General features: G+C 46.8%; 1 protein-coding gene across 1 annotated transcript in view; it reads right to left on the bottom strand.

Moving 5' to 3' along the window:
* The window catches only part of EPB41L4B (erythrocyte membrane protein band 4.1 like 4B), a 147,987-nt gene extending 125,384 nt beyond the window's left edge, over positions 1–22,603 (bottom strand). The window contains exon 1 of the mRNA XM_023727407.1: positions 22,405–22,603. The gene's annotated coding sequence lies outside the window, so the exon portion shown is untranslated. The remainder of the gene's footprint in view (positions 1–22,404) is intronic.
* Between the last annotated feature and the right edge of the window lie 6 nt (positions 22,604–22,609).

The raw sequence follows: 22,609 nt of genomic DNA, 5'->3' as shown, positions 1-22,609 counted from the left end.
GCAGCCAGATTGCAGATTCCCCCTCCGTGTAATTCTGAAAGCAAATAACTCCAAATAAATAAATATGCAACAAATTCCTAGGAAAGCCAGCCAGGAAACGTGACCAGAAAGAAATAACTTTGGGTGGATGACTGCCCCCACCAATCCTGCAACCTGGAATGTGACTAAATTTGAGAAGGAAGGCATGTCAGTACTACCTGATCCACGAAGCTTTTCTGAATGCCCCTGTCCTGTAATGACTGTTCCCCTTTCCTCTGGGGCACTTTACAGCTCTGAAAGCAGTTTTGAATCTCACAACAAACCCTGTGTTGCACTGGCTGAAGGCGCAAGCTCTGGGGTCAGCCTGATGGGGTCTGAGTCCCAGCTTTGTTACTCAGCTCAAGCAGAGTCTGGTGTCCAAGAAATGTCTTACTTAGAGTTCCTGGGTGGTAGAAATGGTTAACACCTTCAGCTGCAAACAGAAAGGTTGGAGGTTCAAATCCACCCAGAGGTGCCTCAGAAGGAAGGCCTGGTGATCTACTTTTGAAAACTCAGCCATCAAAAACCCTATGGAGCGCAGTGTTATTCTGACATACATGGGGTCATCATGAATCGGGGCTGACTCGACAGCAAGTGGTTTACTCGTTAAGGATGTTGAGAGGATTAAATTAAATGAGATGATGAATTTGATGGGGCTTAGCCCAGGGTTCACCCTAGGAAGTGCCTGGTGACAGAGGGGGCATCATTCTAGGTAGGCAGTAATTCCATTTACAGAGAGGGAAATGAGCTTGGTGGAGGTTACATGGCAGATGAGGAGCATGGTTTCAAATTAGAGATCAGGTTTGAATCTTGGTTCCACCCTTCACAACCCATGTGACCCTGACTAAGCTCCTTAGCCTTTCTGAGCCTGTTTCCCATCTGTAAAGTGGAGATGATAATAACACAGTGCCCATCCCACTGAGCGATGGTGAGGGTGAAAGGAAAACATGACGGAGGGTCTCAGGGTATGTCAGTGCCAGGCTCCATCCAGTGTGGTCACTGCTGGCCAGTGGCAGAGCCAGGCTCGTTCATGTCCAGCACTTTGAGCCCCAGGCACTTCCCACCACATCCCTCTGGTCATGGAGAGGCACAGCAGCCCATGGACACTTTGCATGGTGATCCCTGGACTGAATCAATGGGAAGTCCTGTCTCCAACAGCCTGGATATTTCTTGAGCCATAGTAGCCCTGGATTCCAAGCTTCTTGGGTCCCACCTGTGGCTGGTATTCCATAAGTGTGGATAATGAACCGAACTAGCAAATTAGCCTACATTTTGCACTTTTAGTGATCATACCAACTGCTAAGACACAGAATTTTAGAGCTATTCACTCAGCTATGTGTGTGTGTGCACACGTGTATAATTTTCATAAAGGTTAATGAGAGGAAAAGCACATAAACTCTTTTAACATTCCTGTGGTGAGCCTGGTTGTTAGGGTCATAAAACCGTAAGTGAGGTACCATGATCCATTTATCTGATGAGGGGTTTACCAGTAAAATCATCTTTTAATAAGTGACCTTTGATTTTTCTTTCTTTCTCTTTTTGATGAGTCAGTAGTCTTAAAATAAAAAAAGAAAAAGTCCGTGCCTTCTGAAAGAAGAAGGCAGAGAACAACACACTCAGACAGAAAGGGAGGGTGTGAGGCTTCCAGCCTCTGCTTAGGTTTGGATTGGTGCGGACGGCATTAGGAAGATTATTTCCCTGAGGGATGTGGTTTGCAGTTACTGTGATCTGCTGTGAGAGAGAATCTTGACTGGAAGTCCACCACACAGAAAATTACCTTTCCTTATCCATTAACTAAGAAAAAAAATTCACAATTATGTGAGCATTTTTAAAAGCAAAAACTGAACACAAAGTGGGGTACAAACATTAACAAGTATTAGGAAATGTTATCTTAAAATAAAATACACAAATAGGGAAAAAACTAATCACTTAGGTACCAATATAGTAACATTTGTCATCTTTATCTGCTATGGATTAGCACATAAACCCCAATTTTCCCCAGTTCAAGCAGAACTAACTCACCTAAATGGCTTACCACACAAGTCTCCAGTGCCCCAGGACTTCATATCCATTTGTCAAAAGGTATTCCTACCCGACTGCCATCTAAACCAGGCATAACACCCCCTTGCCCATACCTTTGAGAGAAACTGACAGAATATAAAAGTCGGGGGAGGGGTCTGTAATGGGGTTGGCAACTAGGGACAGGTGCCACTCACAAGCTGGGCACTTTCAGGAATTTCTGCTGGATGATGTGCAGGTTGGGACCATTCAAACGAGTGAAGTGGGTCATTAGGAACGGGAGGACTGAGCTGAGGGTGGGGGCCGTCACTACACAGATCTAGCTAACTGGCATTCTGTGGGAATGTAGACTGTGCTCTCAGATCTTCCACTTGTTTCAAGAAAAGCTACAATTTTATTTAGCTTTTTTAAAAAAAATTATGGTAAGTATATAGGTAACAAACATTTTCATTTCAACAATTTTCACACATACAGTGAAAATTTGAATTTTTCACGTGAAATGTGGCAATTTTTTTAAACCTTGTATGGACCTCTAGTTTATTTTTTAATTGAAGTATAACATACATACACAAAAGTGTGCAGATAGTACGTGTATAACTCAAGGAATTATCGAAGCAAATATACCTGAGCACTCACCACCCAAGTCAAAAAAAGATGATTACCAGCACCCCAGAAACACCTTTGTGCCTCTTCCCCACCCACTCCTTCCATCCCACAGGGAAGGACGATTGTGACGTCTAACACCATAGATTAGTTTTGCCCGTTTTGAACTTGGTATAAATGGACTCATACAGTACGCACTCTTTTGTAGCGGTGTGGATGGTGCTCCACCAGTTCACAGCAGAGTCATATCTATGAACAAAGGCACACAGGTGGCACTTTACAACCCTATGAGGAAGGGAAATGAGACCCAAGTTAATTCATCTTTGTGTTCTCCCACAGTAGACTTGGAATCCACAGAGAGGGAGGAGTGGGAGATAAAAAGGACTTAGCGGTGGAGTGGACCGGGTGGTCAAAGTCGACAGAAGAGGAGGATCTATACCTGGATCAAAGGAACGGCTAAGGACGGGGGCAGCTGGTGCCGGTGAGACAAAGCCAAAGTTCATGGCCACCAACGAGGCAGAGAGTAAGCAAACAGAGAGACTGGAGCCAGGGCAGCTGGGATCAACACCAGTCCCTTGAGAGCCTGCATTCTCCACAAGAGACCACAGACAGGCTTCCCGGAAGAATCAACAACTAGTACCTAATGCACTTGCTTCCTTACTTTAAAAAATCTTTTTATTATGGGCAACTTCAAACAATTACAAAGTAAATGAAATCGTGTAAGTCCCATGTAGCTATCACTTGGAGTCTCTAGGTGGCTAACACATTCAGCTGCTAACTGAATAGTTGGAGGTTTGAGTCCACCCAGAAGTACCTTGGAAGAAAAGCCTGGTGAGCGACTTCTGAAAAATCAGCCATTGAAAACCCAAGGGAGCACAGTTCTACTGTGACACACATGGGGGTCACCATAAGTCAGAACTGACTCAATGGCAACTGGTTACTGTATATCAGACATAGTTGTGAGCACTCCACTTAGATTTACTCAGTTAATCCTCACAAAAACTTACGCGGTAGCTATTGCTCTATTTTACAGATGAGGAAACTGGGATGCAAAACCGTTAAATATCTCATCCAAGGTCTTGCAACTACAATATGGTGGGCCCAGGGAGTCTGCCTCCATAGTCCATGCCCTTAATCTATATATTATACTGCCTCTTATATTTGAAGAAAACCTTGGGGAGATCTGGTCCTTGTCATGCGAAGGAGAAATCTTATTACTTTTGCAGCCAGGGAGACAGCTAAAGTAGGCTCCCTGGCACAGAAGGATTGGAAATGGCCGTGGTATGAGAAGGTGCATGTTATAGGGAATTTATGGCTCACAATAGGATCCAGGTTGGCCACAGATTCTAAGGTCCTGCTGAGAACCTTAGATCTTCATGTGTGTTCCTAGTCCTTATCTCATTTAATCTTCATGATAATCCTCTGAGATCAGCAGAGCAGGTAGGTATTGTCATTCCCACTTGGCTGAGGAGGTAGTTAAAGGACCTATAAAGGTTTATTTGTTTTTCTGACTCTTCCACCTCTGTGCCACCTCATTATAGTTCCCAGACAACCACAATACTGAGTAAGATGGCTTGGGGACTCTCATAGTCAGACAAATGAAGCTATGTGGGGATTCACTGAAAGTAGAGGCGGATTACGACCGGGGATGGCTTTATAGGAGGTGGCGTTTCAGCTGATATTGACAAACTGAGAGGCAGAGGACTGGCAGTCCAGGTGGAAGAACAGCATAAGCAACATCACTGAGGAGGGCATGTGGAGGATGTTTGGAAAACAGAATGCAGCTCATGGAATGCTGAGGCAGAGGGGATGGGAAGGCAGGCTACAGCCACTGAATGTTTTTGAGCAGCTGAATGCTGTGCTTGGAGTTTTGGCTCTGCAAGGTGACTGAAGGTGGACAGGCAGGTTAGGAGGCTGTTAGCAGTACTGTGGGTCTGAATAAGGGTAGACAGGAATTAGCATGGACAGGAAGAGCATATACCAGAATTTGAGGATTTGGAATCTACTGGATTCTGTGACTGGATTTAGGGATAGGGTTAATGGGGAAGCTGAGATGTGACCTCCGTGTTTTGTGCATGGCACGTTGGTGAACTCGAGAATCCAGAAGAAGTAGGAGTGGGGATGGGCCCTAGTACTGTGTACATCTGGTCCTTGTTTTTGTAAAGTTTGCAAACATAAGATATTTTTGTATTTTCTCTCTTTAAAAGGACCCCAAATTGTATAACCTTTGAGGCACCACAAAAGCTGCATTCACTCCTGGTTGTGTTTTAGATGAGGCCAGTGTGAGACTAGCAGGTCAGACACCTGGAGAGGAGTCAAGTCAAGGCTGGAAATGCACATCTGACAGGCTCAGAGTGGGAGACCGAATGCCAGTAAGAGTGGCTGACATTTGTAGAAGACTTGTTCTCTGCCAGGCTCTGTTAGATTCAAACTTGGTATCTAGGCTAGCTGCTTTACCAGAACTATCTCAGCCCTACCAGCCTTGTTGAGTATAAGTGCTAGTAGCTAGTATTACTGCCACCATTTTACAGATGAGAAAACGAAGGCAGTCCTCCCAGGGTCACACAGTAAGTGGTGGAGTTAGGATTTGAACCCAGGCAGCCCTCATTCGTAGCCACTCTGCTCTGCTGTCTCCCAAACCAGGGAGTGGTCAACATTTTCAAGGGAGAGAAAAAAAAAACAAGGGGCATTTATTGACAGTCTGCTGTGTACAAAGAACCAAGGCAGGTGGACTCAAGACTGAGTCAAAGATGCGTCCTTGCCTCAAGCATCTGCCAGCCTAGTGAGAATAAGTGTCTTTGGTGTTTACAGAACATTCTAGTTTTCAAAATGCTTTTACTCAGGTTTCTGGAAGAAGAGGAGGAAGATTCAGGCAGGATTAGAGATGGAGAAAAAAAATTATAGGGGTCCACCTTGCTTCTCAGAGGATGCCACAAGTCAATGCTAGTTGATCAAGCTCTGGGATAGTTGTTGCTGCACATTTTGGGTACAGAAACCAGTATCTGTAACATGGGACCACGGGAAAAAAGCAGGATTTGAGAAATTCATTGAAAGTCATGGCTCTGAATCCCAATTTGGATGATTCTGATACATGCAAGTGTGAAAATTTATAGTGTATCCACCTGAGGTGGCAGGAAAAGGAGGATGAAGATGTGTCTACACCAGTTTGGCCCAAACTGAATTTTTAAAACTCATCTTTTTTAAATCTCACAGGCATTATGCTCAGTGAAATAAGCCTTACAGAAAGAGTATGCTTCCTACGGTTTATTTATATGCAGAATAGGCTGTAATAGGCAAAACTAATCCACGGAGGATAAAATCTGAATAGCAACTGCCTCTGGGGAACTCAGAGGGCCAGGGATTGACTGGGAGGGGACTACAGGGGACTTTTTGGGAAGATGGGAGTGTGCTGAATGGTGACGAGGTGTGGGTTACACTGGTGTTTCCTTTTGTCAAAATGGAACAGTTAAAGTGTGCATTTCAATATAAGTAGAGTTTATCACCATCCTGGAAAAAGAAATGTTAAAAAATTAATGGGGGTGGTGGTAGTAGTGAAGTGAGAATGAGTAGAGGAAAAGATGACACAGAATGTTGATAATTATTAAAGCTGAGTAACAGCGAAACCCAAACCAGTTGCTGTTGAGTCGATTCCAACTCATGGGGACCCCATGTGTGTCAAAGTAGATCTGTGCTTCATAGGGTTTTCAATGACTGATTTTTCAAAAGTAGATCACCAGGCCTTTATTCCTAGACACCTCTGGGTGGACTCAAACATCCAACCTTTTGGTTGGCAGCTGAGCTATTAAGAGTTTGAACCACCCAGGGATCCTGCATATAATAAGAGCTACTTTCATAAGAAATTATTTACTTGGGATACCTTCCACTTTTTAGGACTTTCTTAAGACCCATTCCTCAACCTTTCACAGTTACCACAGTGACCCTGGAAAACCAGTTGGCTTCTGACACTAGATATACAATCCTATCCTTGACATCTTATATTTTCAGGAAACCTATAACAAAACTAATCCAATCCAATTAAATCTAGAACTTTCACTGCAGAATTCACCCCCGCAATCCTATTCCGCAGTCCCCTAAGGGATACTTCTGAGGGTTTCTGCTCCTGGAGCTACATCCTTATTATTCTCATGCTGTAGCTTAATTCTCTCTTGAAGTTTCATCTCTTGCCCTTCAAATTCAACTTTACAGGTTAAGCTTATAGAGCTGATCTCTAAAGGTCAAGATCACAGCAGGCATAGCAGACACCAGAAGGATGGTGTAGGGTTCAAGAGCACTTATGAGCTGTGTGAGCTCTAGCATGTTGCTTAATCTCTTTCTACCTCAATCACCTCATTTGAATAATGAGGATTCTAACAGGAACTATCTACCTAAAGGATTGTGCGGAGTCAATGATTTAAGCCACATCATAGATGGCTTAGAACAGTGTAAATGGTCAACACACCAATAATAAAAAGCTACAATTGTATGATTCCATTTATATGAAATACCCAGAGTTGGAAAATCCAGAAACAGAAAACAGATTTGTGGTTTCCAGGGGCTGGGAGGAGGGGGGAATGGAGAGTGACTGCTTAACAGGTACAGGATTTCCTTTTGGGGTGATGAAAATGTTCTGGAGGTGGGCAGTGGTGATGCTTACACAACACTGTGGATGTACTAAATGTCAATAATGGTAAATATTATGCTATGTGTATTTTACCACAATAAAAAAAAAATAATTTGCACACACACGAAAAGGGCCAATAACTGTTATCTATTATTCCAATTACTACATAAATAACTGCTACCAGGTGAAATGTGCTAGGTCCCATGCAAGCTAAAAGTGCCCTGCAGATTCCCAGGCAGGAAACGGGATGCTGTATGGGAGAAGGGTGGGCTCGGGACAAGCTTCATGAACATGGTAGCATCTGAGATGGATCCTGAAAGATGGCCAGGCCCTTAAGAGGTAAGAAACAGCAAATACGAGGAGTAGCACAAGCAAAGGTACACAAGTGAAAAATGGTGTGAGGGGCAGCAGGGGTGGGCAGTCTGCCAGAGAGCCACTTGAGTGACAGCCATGGAGAACGGCTGAGGAGCAGTAACTAGGTGTCTGAACACGGTTTTAAGTCTGGTTCTGTCATTTACTAGCTGTGGGATGCACGACAAAAATCTTAACTGCTGAGTCTTCTGTAAAAGTAGGATACCCACAATTCTCTTAAAGAGGTGCTATAAGAATTAAATGAAACCATGAAAGGTGAAAGCTAGATCCAAACCTAAAACACCACACAAGTGTTAAGGGCTGTGACCCTGTTAAACACTGGTTCTCAAATCTGGCTGCCCATTGGAGTCACCTGGGGAGTTTTACAAAATTATCATGACTGGGTCCCACCTTCCACACCCAGCAATTCAGATGTTAGCAGCCTGCAGTGCGCCTAAGAAGCTGGACTTTGAAAACCTTCCCAGAAGATTCTAGCATGCAACAAACTTTGAAAACCACTGTTGTTAACTCATTAACCCCAGAAAGCAAATCAAAACAACAAAAATGAAGGCTGGAATATGACACAAAGCTGACCATGAAGACCCAGACGACACAGAAGCTGGGACCACTGATGGATGTGGTGATGAGAAGGACCCTCCTTTGACCTCAGCGCCCCCTGAGTGAAGCACTGGAGTCCTGTAGACGAGGGACTAATTGGCACTGAGCATGTTGACCCTGGGCGACCAAGGCAAAGTCAAAGTTGTTCATTCTCCTTCTGAAGAAGGCCAGGAGATGCACAATGCAACTCAGGAGAAACTCCACACCCCCACCCCAAATGAGCTCGTGAGGAGTAGGGCCTACATGTTTGAACATTTCACATTCATCTCACTGGGCCTTACATATACTAGATGGTCTATGTAGTTTTTTTAACAAATAAATGAAACAGCTGAAATAAAACAGGTCTTGTCAGTAAATGGAATAGACTGTAGCTATTTGCAAAACTCATATACTTGGAAGAGCTCCTTTCCTGAAGTGAGTTAATAAGACAAGTGACACGTTACAGTAATCCAAGTACACACAATTCTTCTTTTTCTTTTAAAAGACAGCATGTAATTTTTGCATTTTTCTTCAGGAGCCTCAATAATGAAGAGGAACTTCTCCACAGCTTTTAGAATAAAGCTAAATAGTTCTGAAGTTCAAAGAAACATAAATCCAATAGCTCTCGCATATTGAAGTATCCTGAATAAACACTTCTGAACTTGGATTCACCCCTCTCCCACTAAAATATCCCATACCTCAAATCTCTTCTTAACTTTCACGCTCAAGTATCCCACTGGATCTGCCATTGCCGGGCTTGTGTGCATGAGCGGGGCCCCTCCCTGGACTTTGACCAGGGCTCTTGCTACATCAACATGGCGTTGATGCCACCTATTACAGACTGCAATTGCAAGCAGATGGCTTGAGCGTTAGGTCTCAGGCTCCCTGAACACAGGAGCAATATAAAGACTAAAGGGCAGGGGCGGATTAACCACTAAGCATGGTATGCACCGGCTTAATTGTATTTACTTGCTAATCTGTGGTGAGCAATTTCACATGGGTTTCACCAAATCTATGACCTGGTGGGGGATAGGTGAAACTGTGCACTGCAGCTTGGTGGGAAGGCACAATTGGGCCCCTGCGTGCCTTGCTTATTGGGTAACCTGGCCCTGCTGAGGGGCAGTGAAATGCGCTGCCTAGTGTGCCTTGTGGGTTAATAACTAACCCTCCTAAATCTTTCCAGTTCACCAGGGCTTTCCTGGATGAAGCCCATCTCAATTGCATAGACAGTGTCTCGGGCAGGACATGTTTCCTCTGTGCCATGGGAGAACCATGTAGAAGATGTAGTGGAGAAGATGTAGCCGAGCCTCAGAGAGGTAAAGAGGCTTGCCGAAGGTCACTCGGCTGCTAAGCGTTGGAGATGGGAGGGCTGCATGCAGGAAGCTGCTCTTAATTACACAGTAATAACTGTTCATTTGACACAGGTGAGCAGCAGCAGGCCGGAGAGAGCAGCAGTGAGGGTTCCCAGGCAGACAGGAAAGAGCCTCCGCCTCAGTATGGCGCTTTGGACCACGTGGGCTCCAGGGGCTCCTTTCGGTGTAAAACCCAGGGATTCCAGCTGCCCCACATTCTGCCCCAATTCCCTTCTCTCTGAAGCATTCATTAATCATGCAGTCCCTAAAGTGTCGGCTGGCATTCCCGGCCAGGAGAGGCAGACAGGGAGAGTGGGAAGGGTGCCCAAACAGAGGGAACCAGTAAAAGAATCGGGGGGGAGGGGGAAGACATTCAAAACCAGTGCCAAGGAGCTGATGAAGAAACAGAAGGGGGTGGACACAAAGGGGAAAAAAAAAGACACGCTTTCATGAAATCTACAGAAAACTTTCCAAACACAAGGAATATGGACCTTTTCAAAGAAGCAACATCCCAAGGAAAATGAGGATGTTGGGTTCACTGGCAGGGGCTGGGTGAGGAGCAGGAATCTTGGACGTGCTATTTCAAATGTCCATCTTGCCTTCGCATATTCTATTCCAGCCCATGGGAAGGCTCTTCTCCCATTGTCCTTCAGAGCCCAAAGTTTTCTCTTTGGCACTTCCCTGGTTGACCACCCTAGAGTTAATTTCCCTCCCGCTCCCCCACTTTAGGCCTTCCTCAGCTTATTTAAAGCTCTGTGGCACTTTTCATACCAGGTGGTAATTGTATGTTTGCACTCAAGCTTCTTGAAGGCCAGGAACCCCTTATTGATCTCCGTGTGGCCTGAGTCTGATGCTATTTGAATAAGGCCAGTTCCCGGTACAGACTGAGAGGAAGAGGGTATTGGAGACAATCTCACTTAGACCAGGAGAAATGAGCTGAACACAATGAGAAAAATACAACTCAACCATAAAACAGGAAAAATCATAAAACAAAGCATTCCAGGAGGAAATACAGATGACCAATAAACATATGAAAAGATACTCAATCCCATCAATTAACTAACTTGGGGACAAGACCACAACTAGTTACCACTAACTCCTACTAGACGGGCAAAACACAAAAGCCTCACAATACCAAGTGTTGGAGAAGAATGGATTAGCAGAAGCTTTTGTATGCTTATGGAACTCTGGAAAACAACTTGGCATTAACTTAAAAGGCCCTGCACACTCTCCCTCTCAGCCATTCGACTCCCAGGTATGGACTCAGGAAGAGGCATTTGCACATGTGCACCAGGATACTCAATTCCAGAAGGTTCAAAGCACCATTTTTTCCTAATAGCCCCAAACTGGAAACATTCCAAATGTCCACTAACAAAGGATAAATTGTAGTATATTCATGTTGCTAGGTGCTGTCGAGTAGACTTTGACTCATAGCGACCCATGTGACAGAACAGAGCTGCCCCATAGAGTTTTCTTGGCTGTCATCTTCACGGAAGCAGATCACCACATCTTTCTCCCACAGAGCCGCTGGGTAGGTCTGAACTGCCAACCTGTCAGTTAGCAGTTGAGCGCTTAACCGTTTGTGCCACCAGGGCTCCTTATTCATACCCCTACCCTCCCCCAAAAAAAAACCATTGTCGTCAAGTCAATTCCAATTCATAGTGACCCCATAGGACAGAGTAGAACTGCCCCATAGAGTTTCCAAGGAGCACCTGGTGGATTTGAACTGCCAGCCTTTTGGTTAGAAGCCAAGCTCTCAACCACTGCGCCACCAGGGCTCCCCTTAATCATACAGAACAGTAAAAATGAATGAACTACAGTTACCTCATCAACATGGATGCCTCTCACAGATACAATACTGAATGGAAAATACAGTTAGATAAAGTTCAGAAGCATGTAAAACTGACAATATCTCATTCAGGAAAACATACGTAGATGATAAACCTATAAAGAAAAGGAAGAGTTGAGGGACAAACTTCCAGAGGGAGGGAGGGATGGGGATGGGATGGGAAGGAGCACGTGGCAGCTTTAACAGCATTGGTGATGGTCTTTTTTTCTTAAGCTGGGTGGTAGGTAAGATGTTCATTGTATTATTTCTCTTTAAACTACCCATGTTAAAGAAACTCTTTCGTATTTCTGTTTCATCATTAAAAAATGTAAAGAATGTGCTGGACAGAGGACTTGCCAACACTGACCGACGAAGACAAAAATTTAAGGGGGAGAAAGAAACTTGTCTGCCACAAACCCCCAAACTAAGACAAAACACCTTGCAGGATGATCCACAGGAAGCTGAAGAGTCCCAGGGGAGAGGCGCCAGAATTCCAAGAATAAAACCACAAGGGGAGAGCTGGGGACATCCAAGACTCTAATCGCAGTGCCACTAGTGAATGGGCAGGACTGAGTTAGGAAGGCCCAGACCAACAGAAAAATCTGTAAGTGAGAGTACATGCAGCTGAGCAAGCAAGTAGGTAGGATAAAGAAGAAACGCTCTCAGGATGCCTGTGTGGTCTACTGCAACTGGCCTGGTGGAATGTAAGAGATGGATGTGAGCATTCAGATCCCGAAACAGGCATGGAAGAGACACCACAGAGTCGAGGGACACCAGCTCTACAAGCAGCTGACAACCAGGCCAGCAGTGTGGGCGATTCCTCCCCTTGGGCTGGGCTCATTGCGGAGCAAAAGGAAGTACTGGGGGATTCTGCCGGTGAGACGGGACCCCTGGGATATCATCTTCCAGAACTTAACTTCAAAGAAGGAAATGCTGGGCGCTTGGCCAGCCATGACTTTGGGGAACAGAGCCTGCGAAAATGCTGAGAAATAGTAGGCAGAACTCAAATGCCAGAGATGCAGAAAGGCAAAGTGGTTCAGGAGAGACGGGAGGTTTTAGTGCATGGAATTCCGACCTGCCGAATAACACAGGATTCCAACCTTCTTCTAAGGACCACACATTTAAACCAGGAACGCTGTGTGTGCACAGCATGGGCTAGGAGGAAGAGCACTGGAACAGGAGTCAGGAACCTAGATTCAATTCTGGCTTTACCACCCTCACTGGTTAGTGGCCCGAGGCCATCTGCTCTGAGAGCATCTGTAATGGGGATAATAATACTTATCTTCCCAGGTGGCGAAGATAAAGGAAAGCAACACAGATTCTGCAAACCTGGGAGGTAGGGCTGCCTAAGAATAAGATACTAGGTGCTTTGCATATTAACTTCCAACCCCGAGAGACAGGTAGAAGCACATATTACTCTCCCACACAGAGCGGCAGACACACACACACACACAGACACGGAATGAGGACTGAATTTAAGTTATCTAGAATAAGCACAAAAGAGAGCTCCAAACTGAATGTGTCAGGAAGACTTGGATAGGGTGGGAAAAATATTAAAAATAAGAATGAATATACATCATGCTTATAAACATGTACACAAAACATAAAGATTGAAGGGCATACAGTGAAACGGACCAGTTGCTATGCAGCAGATTGGAACTACGTAAAAGGCTTTTCTTTGTGATAAGTTTAACGCTGTTGTATTAAACACTTTTTTATAATGTAGCCTACTTGTGACCTCACTGTTGAAGAATTATCCATCACACCCGAATGCACTCTGGGTCAAACAACATATTCAACTGAGGATGACTGTCATGGATTGAATTATGTCCCCCCAAAAATGTGTGTATCAATTTGGCTGGGCCATGATTCCTGGTATTGTGTGATTTTCCTATATGTTTTAATCCTGCCTCTACGATGTTAATAAGGGAGGATGGGCGGCAGTTGTGTTAGTAAGGCAGGACTCAATCTACAAGATTGGATTGTGTCCTGAGGCAATGTCTTGAGATACAAGAGGGAAGTGAGTAGAGAAACAGGGGGACCTCATACCACCAAGAAAGCAGTGCCAGGAGCGAAGTGTGTCCTTTGGACCCGGGGTCCCTGCGGGGAGAAGCTCCTAGTCTGGGGGAACACTGATGAGAAGGCCAACAGAGAGAGAAAGCCTTTGCCTGGAGCTGACACCCTGAATTTGGACTTTTAGCCTACTTCACTGTGAAGAAATAAATTTCTCTTTGTTAAAGCCACCCACTTGTGGTATTTCTGTTGTAGCAGCACTAGATGACTAAGACAAGCACCAAAGCCGTAAACCAATTGCAGGGAATCGCTGATGCAGCACACATGGCCTGCAAAGGAGGAAACAAACGCTTCCCCGGTAGGCTCACCGGTCCCCACCCACCTCAGGACCTCTGGGGCAGGCTCAGCACCCACTCCTCCCACACCCAGCCATCCTGGCTCTATCAGAATACAAATATTCTCCTGCCCAACTGTCCCGGCCTAAACCTGGACTCTACATTTACTAGCTATGTGACCTTGGGCAAGTTTCCTTAGCCTGTCTACTAAACCCCGATTCACCCCACTACGGATCAGGGATAACAACAGTAACCACCAACAGTTTTCTGGCGCACTTAGTACAGTACTTGGAGCCCTGGTGGAGAAGTGGTTAAGAGCTATGACTGCTAACCGAAAGGTTGGCAGTTTAAATCCACCAGTTGCTCCTTGGAAACCCTATGGGACAGTTCTACTATGTCCTTTAGGGTCCCTGTGAGTCAGAATCGACTCAACAGCAACGGGTTTTTGGTTTTTTAGCACACTACTGAGCACATATAGTAAATGCTCAGTAAGTGTTGGCTCTTATTATGAGCTCATGGCACTCATCTGGGTTTCTAAGGTTCTTCCCTCACTCCTTTAAGATTCAGGGATACAGCTGGAGCTCAGGCTCCTTCCCTACCCAAAGGGGTCCAGAGCCCAGGGACCAGAAGTTTCTGGCTCCTTCCCTCCATGTGTTTGCACCAGCTGTTTCCTCTGCCCAGATGACCTCCCACCACATCCACACAGCTGAATCCCATGCATCCTTTGGGAGCACTCAGATGTCACTTTGGGCATGAAACCTTCTCCGACTCCACCCCACAGTTCAACCTCCTGTCTCCCCTTCTAGATTGAAAGTTCACAAAACTGGCCTGGTCATTCCTAGATCCCTCCCCAAAGCCTGATGCTACAAACGCTTGGTCTTTGCTGAGGAGGGGAGGTGGGGGGACACTGTGAAAAAGACAAACATTTTGTAAATTTTTTTTTAAATAAACCAAAAATTAAAATCAAGTGGGACTACTGAGATAAATCCAGGTCTAGAGAGAAGCTGCCGCCCAGGCTGCAGAAGACGCAAGATCAGGGAGACTAGGACAGAGGGGGCACAGGGGCGCTGCAAGGCTCCAGGGCACTTCTGCCAGATGAGCTCTGGCTGGTAGCAGAGCCGAGGGCACCCCTGGGCAGGCGAGAGAATACAAGTGCTCAGAATACAAGTTCCCTGATGTCAGGGAGCTCTGCGGTCACACCCACAGGACCTTTAACCTGCCAAGAACAGGAGGCAATGGGAGAAGGGTTTGCTCAGGGGAAGGGAGCTTCCTTCTCATCCAGGTTCGGGCAGTGAGGTAGACCAATCACAGGCAGCTCAGATGGCCAGTTGGCACTGGAGGGCTGCCCCCTCCCAGCTGAGGGTCTAGGGTAAGGGGAGGAGTTCTGAGGGCCACCCCAAAGAGAAACAAACTCAAGGTCTACAGTCCCTCTGAGTCCCTGGGTGGTGCAAATTGTTAAGTGCTTGACTACTAGCAGAAAGGTTGGCAATTCGAACCCACCCAGAGGCACCTCAGAAGGCAGGCCTGGTGATCTGCTTCCAAAAGGTCACAGCCTTAAAATCTTTATGGAGCAGTTCTACTCCATACACACGGAGTCACCATGAGTCGGAACAGACTCCATAGCAACTAACAACAACACAGTCCCTACCGGAGTCCTTGGGTAGCACATACAGTTAACATGCTCAGCTGCTAACCAAAAGGTTGGCAGTTTGAATCCACCCAGAGGCACCTCAGAAGAAAGACCTGGTGATTTACTTCCTGGGGAAAAAAAAAACATCAGCCATTGAAAAATCCTATGGAGCACAGTTCCACTCTGACATATGTGGGGTCACTGTGAGTCAGAATAGACTCCTCAGCAACTGGAAAGACAGTCCCTATTCAACTGAGCTAAAGGAGTGAGGAGAGAGACTTCCATCAACCAACGAGTTAATCATTTTTAAAACACGTTTATATCTAAATACAAAAAGAAAAATGTACAGATGGATACACACCACAATTTTAACAACAGTTATCTCTGCTTAGTGAAATTTCAAGATGTTTTAAGCTCTCTTGCTCTCCTTCATTTTCTTTGCTTTGAACATGTTCTAATCAAGCAATGAAAGTGGGGGAGGGAAGCACAGGCTGATGTGAAAAAATTACACAGATGAATCAGTAGCTGACCCTGCCCGAGGGCAGTTGCCATGGACTGGAGGGGCTGGAGGGGGAAACCTCAGTTCAGACAACCAGATTCTTGCCAAAGAAAAGGCTCAAGGCAGAGCAGACGGCAGACAGAGGAAACACACCCTGGCCGGGCAAAGGGAGATGGATGAAGTAAGTGTTTTGAGGACAAATTGTGGGAGGAAGATTTCTGTGGTTACCGGGTGGATTTTTTCCTAAATCCCCATGCAAGAATTTAAGGGAAAGGCCCCTCCCTGACCTTTTGCTATTTCAAAACTAAACCGAACTACGCCTTCTTCCACTGCAGAGTTCTAGGGACAGAACTCAATGAGATTATGCACGTGAAAGTGCTTAGCAAGTTAATATTTGTTCAGAGTCCTGTACCAGTGTGGGGTTATGTGACTGGCACTGCAGAGGCTGGACAGACCCCACTACCACCACCCATGGCCCCTTCCCCCTGCAGACAGAGACCCCTGCAATATTAACACTGACAATCTACACGTGTGGAACCAGGGTTAACACTTGAGTTCCCTCTCCGGCCAGCTGTAGCTGTTAGATATCACCTGCATCGCACTTGGAAAGGGTGTTCACCATCTACCTCTCTTTCCATCCCTCAGCCCTCTTTTAAAACAAAGAAAGATATTTAAAACAGTACAAAACATTCTTGACCCACGTGGGTATCCAAGCCTCCCCACAGTCTCATTCACGGTCTGGGAAGGGGAGTGGGGTACTGGAGGGCCACCTTTAGCCAATACCTTCTCTGCAGGAACAGAAACAAGCAAACCACCCCAAGGCCTGGGATGGCCTGAAAGCAACGTGCCCATCAAGCCAGAGCCTGGGGAGAGGGCAGAAATGAGGAGCTGCCTTCTCCTGCTTCCTGGGTTGTCCTATATGGCTCCACATTTCTTCTCACAGCTGAGGGTGAAGACACCCTGCCCTCCACTACTCCTTCTCCCTCCTCCATAGACTCAATTAACTCCATTTCTGAACTGTTCTCGAAATCTGCCCCTTCTCCTGGCCATCCGGCCCCAGCCAGGCTCTCATCACCCCTCTCCTGGACAACTGCAAAAGCACATTTGGTCTGAAGTCCCTCCTCTGGCCCAGCCTCCACTCTCCTGTAGTAAAAAATGGGCTCCCTAAAGCACAGGCCTGATACTGTCAGCCCCCAGCTCAATGACCACCAGTGTGCCATCCATGTCTAGGACCAGTTTTTAATGCATCATGTAGCTGCTCTCTGTTCTCACAGTTCTACAGTCAGTGTTTCTCAAAGGGTATTCTTGGACCACCTTCATCAGAATCACCTGAGTACCTGTTAAAAGTCCAGCCTCCTGAAATACTGAATCAGAAATTCTGGGGGTGGGACCTGGGACTTTCAACTGAAAAAAAAAAAAAAATTCCATATAAACTCTGTGTACACTGAAGTTACAGAACGATTTTGTTAGCGTTTCCCATTGTCGGGAGAATTAGTCTTACCTCAACCACCAGGAACACATCCCTTCCATGATCCTGTTAGGACCAGGCGTCAGTCTTTCCTCCTACCGCTGACCCTACCCTCCATAACTCTGTAGGCGGGGCAGTCGGGGTTTCCAAAGTAGCCCATTCCAAGTCTTTCACTGAGTAACTAAAGAGAAACCAAAAAAACCCCATTGCCGTTGAGCTGGTTCCGACTCATAGTGACCCTATAGGACAGAGTAGAACTGCCACATAGGGTTTCCAAGGAGCGGCTGGTAGATTTGAACTGCCGACCTTTTGGTTGGCAGCCGTAGCTCTTAACTGCTACGCCATCAGGGTTTCCGGCTAAAGAGAAGTCACTTTATATCCACAGGCCCCAGTTTCCCCATCTATACAGTGTATGGTATGTGTCCTGTCTAGGATCCCTTCCAATTCCAAAATAAAGCACATGACCCTTATGCCTTCTGTTGGATCAACTATTCCAGTCCTAAAATTCCAAGAACTTAAATTTTTCTGTTTTGGGGGGGGAGGGGTCTTTTCTTATCCAAAGTGACATACTTTTTTAAAGAACCTCTCTGACTGTATCTGACTTACAATTTCTACTGAGAAGTGCTGAGCAATGTTTAGCCTGCCTGGCACAGCTTTTGTTTTTCTTCTTTCTTTGTTTTTTAATGTTCATTACTAGAAATTTTTCCAAAGCCTTTCCATAGGCCAAAGAGGAGGCATAAGGAGTATGTAAGATTACAACCTACCAGCTTCCTTTCAGTACCCTGCTGTTTACACAAGCTTTTTATATCCTCCCTGTCATTTAATTCTCCCAAACCAAAAAAACTAAACCAGTTGCCATCAAGTCGATTTCGATTCATGGCCACCCCATGTGTCGTAGAGCTGAACTGGGCTCCACAGGGTTTTCAAGGCTGTGACCCTTTGGAATCAAGCAGATCGCCAGGCCTTTTTTCTAAGGTGCTTCTGGGTGGGTTCAAACTGCCAACCTTTCAGTTAGTAGTCAAGTGCTTAACCATTTGCGCCACCCAGGGAGGACTCCTTTAATTCTCGCAACATCCCCATTTTAAAGACCAAGAAACTGATGCTCAGAGAGTCTAAATACGTTGCCCAAGGCTGCACAGCCAGGTTGCAAGCTTCAAACGTGGATTTTCTAATTCTGAAACTCACCATGTTTACACTATTCCACATAAGTCAACATTACATTCCAGATACAGTGAAAGCAACTGCTCCAAATGCTCAACGCTGGCCAACAAGCCGTGCCTTCCAAGGCATGGCGTGAGTGCTGACCAGCCAGCCACACACCCTAATAGCTTTCCATATAGAGCTGCTGGAGGCCTGTGCGTGCAGGGAAAGGGGGAGAGAGGGCGGAGCAACAGCAATGTCAGGGATTTAGTCAACAGAGAGCTAATATGCATCAACAGAGGGTACCCCTGCCAAGCACACTAATGGGATCTTCAGCTGCATTAATAGAAGGAAAAGTGTCTAGAGGAGGCTGAGAGGGAGCCCTGCCCTACTCTGACCAGACCATACCTGAGGGAAGGGCAGCACTGGGCCACTGAAAGGGTGGTGCCCTCCAGGGCAGGGCCAGGTGTTCTGAAAAAGAATGGCTCAGGGTGGCGCCCTGGTTGGTAGGGCAAGCCAAGGACTCACCTGGGAGCTAGGTTGGTGCAGCAAGCCCATTTTATTTAGGCTGTATGTTATAGCTGGATTTTTTTAAAGATCCTTTTATTCACACTTTATAAAAGATTGAGAAACCACTGACTATCCATAGCAAAGGTTAAAGACACTCAGGGGTCCTAGAGGACTCAGTCCACCACCAGACAAGGGGGCTCGAAGCCCTGTCAAAGGAGGATTGCTGGAGAAGACAATTATAGTTGCTATCTCTTTTATTTCATACAACAATCGGGCCATGACTCTGCCAAGAAGTGGACTGGACACAACAGGTGTTCTAAAAATGCACAAGGGACCCTGATTTGAAATCCTATAATCCAAAGTGTCAAAGTGTCCAGGAATTCTGCCCAATTCCCGGATCCCATCCGTCCCCCACCACCCTGTCTAGGTGTACCTGTCATCACACTCAGCATACCAGAATAAAAAAATGTGTTTCCCAAGAGCCTCGAGGCCACATCTCATTCACCTTTGTGCCCACAGCACAGCACCTGGTACGCTGGATGGAGCCTCCCAATAAATGATGACTGAACTGAACCGAGGTGCCAAGCCCTGTCATACTGAGTGTGTTACTATGTTTGAGGCGATTTCAGAATACAAGTGTCCTGACTAGCACTAATAAAAAGGTTTATAACAACACATAACCACTTTTAGTACGTTGAGCAAAGGAATTCTTAAAGCCAACACCACCAGAGGGTTTTAATTACAAAGAAGCCATGGTTGGCCTGGCAATGTCACCGAGTGCCCATGGAAAGTGAATGGAGATGAAAATCCAGCTTAGGGGAAACAGGGTCAAAGGTAAATCCTAGTTGTGCGACAGGTAGCAATGCAACACCAGTAAGGCCAGAGCCCAGGAAGTGGTAAAAATTCAGGAATACAGAAGAGGAGAATAACGACAAGTGAGGCCAAATGCTAAAAAGGACCACAAAAAAGGTGAGCCTGGTGAAGTGGGTCTGAGGAACAAGCATACATGCTACAAATCTGTTGGGGACATGGCCGCCTGGCGTTAACCTCTGAACTGGGAGAATTAATTATAGAAACTAACACTGATCTAAGATGACTGGTCTAAGAGACTGTATGATGTAGTTCTAATAGTTACTAAATCGTTACATCAGTGAGCTGTGGTCATGGGTAATTTTTCTTGATCCTTCCTCCCAGAGAGCTCACGTGACAAAAGCCAACATTTGCTTTTCATTTGCCTTTGGACAGGATGTATATATGTGTGTGTATAAATAAAATTTGGGGTTCATTAAATTACATCTTAAAGGCATCCAAAAAACTTGCCGTCATAAAAAGGAAACCTGGGGTGAGTGAGGAGCCCTGGTGGTGCAGTGGTTAAGAGCTTGCCTGTTAACCAAGAGGTCGGCAGTTCCAATCTACCAGCCACTCCTTGGAAACCCTATGGGGGCGGTTGGTTCTACTCAGCCCTATAGAGTTGCTATGAGTCGGAATCCACTCCATGACGACAACGAGTTTGGGATTTTTTGGGGGGCGGGAGGAGAATGGGTGAGTTCTTCTGTCAAGTATCCTTATGAAAGCCAAGAAATCTTTTAGGATGCAACTTTCCCCTTCCCCCATGCTCAATGAGGGCTCTGCTGGCTGTCATAAATCAGCATTCCCGTCCCAATCCATTCATTTCTGTACCTGTTTGGGTCTGTTCACCACACATGCACTTTACTCAGTTTGCGTTTTTCATCTCAGAAACACTACTTAAGCCAGTTGCACAAACGTGACAGGAGCAATACCTTTTATAAACGAATTATCCCCTGGGAAGAGACAAGAAACCCATCAGCAAGGAGCACTGTCAAAGTTCCCAAGGGTTGCATTCCTTTCACGGATCCGAGAGGCAAAATGCGCCACATCCTCTCCAAACACAGGCTTCCCACTCCAGAGGCAGACTGCTCACCTCTCCACTCCTCCACCTTCTCCAGGCCTCCTCTCTCAGGTGGATAAAAGCTAGAAAGCCCCATTCTCAGGAAACATTAACGTTTTACTGTGATTTTAAATACAACAGCTCTAAGCATGAGAATGTTGGCTCCTTTTTCATGAATAAAAAGGCCCCAAAAGGGTCTTTTCATAACAAAATTATAACCTATGGAGAGCACAAGGAACCACAAAAATAAAATTGCCATAAATTGAAACTGTCTCCAAATTAAACCTACACAGGAAGTATTAAACCCCAGGCCAGGCAGGCTCTGATTTTCCCATCCCAGACCCTTGGATGTTCCTATTTTTCTGATGAAGTACAAAGAACTTCTCCACTTGGGAAGGCCTAAATGCTTTGTTTGCAAATCCAGGTTATATTATTTCTTCCCTTGAAACCCTCAGGATGATCTGTAGCATTCATCTAAAGTTCAATTACTACTGTGCTCTCAGTCACACCCAAAGATTCCCGAAGGCACTGTCTGCTACAGCGCCTGTGCACAGTAGGTACTCCATAAATGTGTGGGCTTGATTTGATCTGATTCCGCCAGAAAGATTACTCTTCGGTGGCAGGATGCCCTGCCTAGGAGAGCAGCGCCCGGCAAGCTCTCTGCTTGGGGGAAGTGCAACCACCTGTGGGCAGGTGGCCGGGGACAGAGGCACCGTGGCCCTAGGGTGCCCCGCTGGCCCCACGGACGTTGGCCCAGGGAGAAAGTCTGGCGCTCCAGGTTCTGCAGACGACCCGGGGCCGACTCCCCACGCCCCAGCTAGGGTTCAGCCAATGCAACGATGCAAAGTTGGCCAGATCCAAGAGAGTCGACTCTAGAGTTAGCACCCAGGTTGCCCAACCCCCTGAGAGGCTGAGGACCAGAGGGGCCCTCTGGGTTGGGGTTGGGGGAAGGGGCACCCAGAGGGAATCAGGAGAGAGAAGTGGTCCGCTGACTCCCCCAAACTCAGGGCACCCTTGGGGCAGCAGGAGAGGGTGCTTCTCCTCCCCACCGTCCCCAAGGCCTGGTGGGAGCAAGCTGGCCACCCCAGGGCAGCCCCGTGCTGCTTTGAGATTTTCTACCCAATAACCCTGCACCAGGAGGGCCCCTGCTGGAACCAGGGGGGGCGGAAGGAAAACACTTGTCACTCGCGCAGAGGAAGGGAACTCGGGACGTGGGGACTGTGCCCTGGCAAGGGGGTGAGGCCGAAGGGATGAGGTGGGGGTTGAAAAGACGCAATCCAGTGGCTCCATGTGCCAAGGAGGGGGCGCAGGCCAGGCATGGGCCCCAAGAAGAGACTGGGAAGGGTGGCCCGAGAGGAAATCAGGATTAGAAGTGCCCGGGGAGGTGATGGGGGAGGGGATCGCCGGAGAAAGCAAGAGAGAGAGCCCCAAAGGGAAACACTGGGTCGGGCTGAGAAGCTGCCTCGAGGGGCGCGGGGTGCCAGTTGCCCAGGATAGGCCCCGTCACTCACCGGCAGGTCCACTCTCACTTCGGTCCCGTCGAGCAGGAAGACGCGGCAGTAGAGGGTAGCCTTTGCGGCACCAGCGACGGGGATATGCACGGCCGCGCCGCCGGTGAGCAGAGGTCCGCCGCTGGCCGGGAACACGCTGCCTCCCGGCGCGGCGGGCAGTGCTGAGGAGGAGGCAGCGGCGGCCAGGCCCCCTCGCGGCCCCCCA

Source organism: Trichechus manatus, unplaced genomic scaffold (assembly GCF_000243295.1).
Source record: "Trichechus manatus latirostris isolate Lorelei unplaced genomic scaffold, TriManLat1.0 scaffold00016, whole genome shotgun sequence".
Lineage (NCBI taxonomy): Eukaryota > Metazoa > Chordata > Mammalia > Sirenia > Trichechidae > Trichechus > Trichechus manatus.
Note: the sequence above shows the minus strand (reverse complement) of the source record. Positions and strands in the feature narration are given on the sequence as shown.